Source organism: Otolemur garnettii, unplaced genomic scaffold (genome assembly GCF_000181295.1).
Source record: "Otolemur garnettii isolate 467f Iridium unplaced genomic scaffold, OtoGar3 scaffold00123, whole genome shotgun sequence".
NCBI classification, from domain to species: Eukaryota; Metazoa; Chordata; class Mammalia; order Primates; family Galagidae; genus Otolemur; species Otolemur garnettii.
This window is the reverse complement of record NW_003852518.1, coordinates 3,565,676-3,569,026: the sequence shown is the minus strand read 5'-3', so window position 1 is coordinate 3,569,026 and position 3,351 is coordinate 3,565,676.

Genomic DNA, 3,351 nt, shown 5'->3' with positions numbered 1-3,351 from the left:
TATAGTCTGAGGTCTGGTAGGGTGATTCCTCCTGCTTTGTTTTTATTCCTGAGTAATTCAACTGCTTCTCCATATGTGTTTTTGCTCTTTTCGCTTTTACTTATGCTCCTTTTAGGGTAAATATGCAAATACTGTTTTCTATTTTCCAATTTACTAATTTCCTTCTTGTCTAAGAAATTCTATATTGATCCCAAGATTTCTTCATTTTAACCTTGTGGTCCAAAATACAACAGATGCAAAATGGTACATACAAAATATTGCCTTTCTTTTTTCTTTTTCTTATTTTTTTTGAGACAGAGCCTCAAGCTGTCCCCCTGGGTAGAGTATCCTGACATCACAGCTCACAACAACCCCCAACCCCTAGGCTTAAGTGAGTCTCCTGCCTCCATGTCCCAAGTAGCTGGGATTACAGGAGCCTGCCACAATGCCTGGCTATCTTTTGGTTGCAGCTGTCATTGTTGTTTGGCGGGCCCAGGCTGGATTCAAAGCTGCCAGCTCAGGTGTATGTGGCTGATGCCTTAGCCTTTTGAGCCACAGGCGCCGAGCTGAAAACATTGCCTTTCTACCTCATTTCTGCCTTATAGCTATTGGTTCCATCTGCCTAGCATCCATGCTACAATTTTCTATAATTTTCTTTCAAAGACTTGATGCGCAATACATGATACCGTGTATATATATGTGTGTGTAGATATATCTTATGTACATCTATTCATCTCATTACATCGTTTAAATGGTAACTTCTGCATCTTACTTTTTTCACTTAGAAATGTATCTTGGAAGTTTTTCTGACTTAGTTTGAAATAATCTTTCTCATTCATTCATGGTTGGTTAGTGTTTCATTGGATGAATGTGCCATAATGTGTTTACCCTGTCGCATATTGATGGCATTTAGATATTAAAAACAATTTACAATAAATAGCCTTGTACTTACATAGCTCTCTGCATGTGTGAGTATATAGGCAAGACTATATACCCAGAGGAGGAACTGCTGACTCAAAGTCTATCTGTATTTGATGAGAAATAAAGCCACCCATATGCAGTCAATTTATCTTTGACAAGTTTGTCAGGAGTACACAGTGGGGAAGGGGTACTATACTCCAGTGGTTCTCAACCTGTGGGTCGCAACCCCTTTGTAACAATGAAAATACATCGCAGAATTAGGAAGGTTGAGAGCCACTGCTATAGGCTTTTCAATAAATGGTGCTGAGAAAACTAGATATTCACAGGCAAAAGAATTAAATAGACTTATCTTACACTGTATATAAAAATTAATTTGAAATGGATAGGCTCAGTACCTATAGCTCAATGGCTAGGGCACAAATCACATACAGTGGAGCTGGTGGGTTAGAACCCAACCTGGGCCTGCCAAATGACAATGACAATCACAGCAAAAAAATAGCCAGGCATTGTGGTGTGCACCTGTAGTCCTAGGTACTTGGGAGGCTGAGGCAAGAGAATCACTTAAGCCGAAAAGTTTGAGGTTGCTGTGAGCTGTGATGCCACAGTACTCTACTGAGGGTGACATAGTGAAACTCTGTCTCAAAAAAAAATTGAAGTGGATAAAAGACTCAAACATAAGACCTAAAACCATAAAATTCCTAGAAGAAAAAACTTCTTGACGTTGGTGTTGGAAATAACAGTTTTTAGAATTTTGAGACAGAGTCTCACTTTGTTGTTCAGACTAGAGTACTGTGGCATCAGCCTAGCTCACAGAAACCTCAAACTCTTGGGTTCAAACAATCCTCCTACCTCAATCTCCCCAGCATCTGGGAATAAGGGGCCAGTCATGATGTCTGGCTAATTTTTCTATTTTTAGTAGAGACCGGATTTCCCTCTTGCTCAGGCTGGTCTTGAACTCCTGAGCTCAAGTGATCCTCCCACCTCGGCCTCCCAGGGTGCTAGGATTATAGGCATGAGCCACCATGCCCAGCCTTGACAATGATTTTTTTTTTTTTTGAGACAGAGTCTCACTTCATCACCCTTGGTAGAGTGCTGTGGCGTCACACTGCTCACAGCAACCTCCAAGTCCTGGGCTTAGGCGATTCTCTTGCCTCAGCTTGCCAAGTAGCTTTGACTACAGGCTCCCGCCACAACACCCAACTATTTTTTGTTGCAGTTTGGCCAGGGCTGGGTTTGAATCCGCCACCCTTGGTATATGAGGCCAGTGCCCTACCCACTTAGCCACAGGTGCCACCCGACAATGATATTTTTGATATGACACCAAAAGTACAGGTAACAAAAGCAAAAATAAATCAGTAGAACCACATCAAACTAAAAGGCTTCTGCACAGCAAAGGAGGTAATCAACAAAATGAAAATACATCCCATAGAATGAAAAAAAATATTCAGAAGCCACATAGCCAATAAGGGGTTAATAGCCCATGTATATAAGGAACTCACACAACTTAATGGTAAAAAACCAAATAACTCAAAAATAAGCAAAAGTCCTAAATAGACATTTTTCTAAAGAAAGCATACAAATAGGAAAAATGTACAAGAAAAAGTGCTAAAAAAACCCCCTAATTATCAAGGACATGCAAATCAAAACTACAATGAGATACCACTTCATGTCTTTTAAGATAGCGATTACCAAAAAGGTAAGAGATAAGTGTTGGTGAGGATGTGGAGAAAAGGTAACTCTTGTACACTGTTGGTGGGATGTAAATTGGTAGTCATTGTGGAAAATAGTATGGAGGTTCCTCAAAAAACTACAAATAGAATTACTATATGATTTAGCAATCCTACTTCTGGGCATGTACCAAAGGAAATCAAATCAGTATGTTGAGAAGACAGGTGCACTCCCATGTTCATCACAACTTTATTCACAACAGCCAAGATACTATGTATGAAAACAACTTAAAAGTCCATTGATGGATGAATAAAGAAAATGCCATTTATACATACACAAGGGAATAAAATTTAGTCATAAAAAAGGAGAAAACTATGCCATTCCCAACAGCATGAATGACACTGGAGGGTGTTATGCTAAGTGAAATTAGCCAGACAGACAAATGCTGTGTGACCTCACTTGTATGTGGGACCTAAAAAAGTCACATTTACAGAAGCAGAAGGGAGAACAGCAGTTGCCAGTCACCGAGGAGTGGGTAGAGGTGGGCCTGGGGAGAAGTGGGTCGTAAAGGTACACAGTTTCAGTTATAAAAGCAATAAATTCTGGCTCGGCGCCTGTGGCTCAAGCGGCTAAGGCGCCAGCCACATACACCTAAGGTGGCGGATTCGAATCCCCAGTGGGCCCGCCAAACTGGAAAACAATGAGCAGACTCAGCACCTGTGGCTCAAGTGGCTAAGGCGCCAGCCACACACACCTAAGGTGGCAGGTTCGAATCCCCAGCCC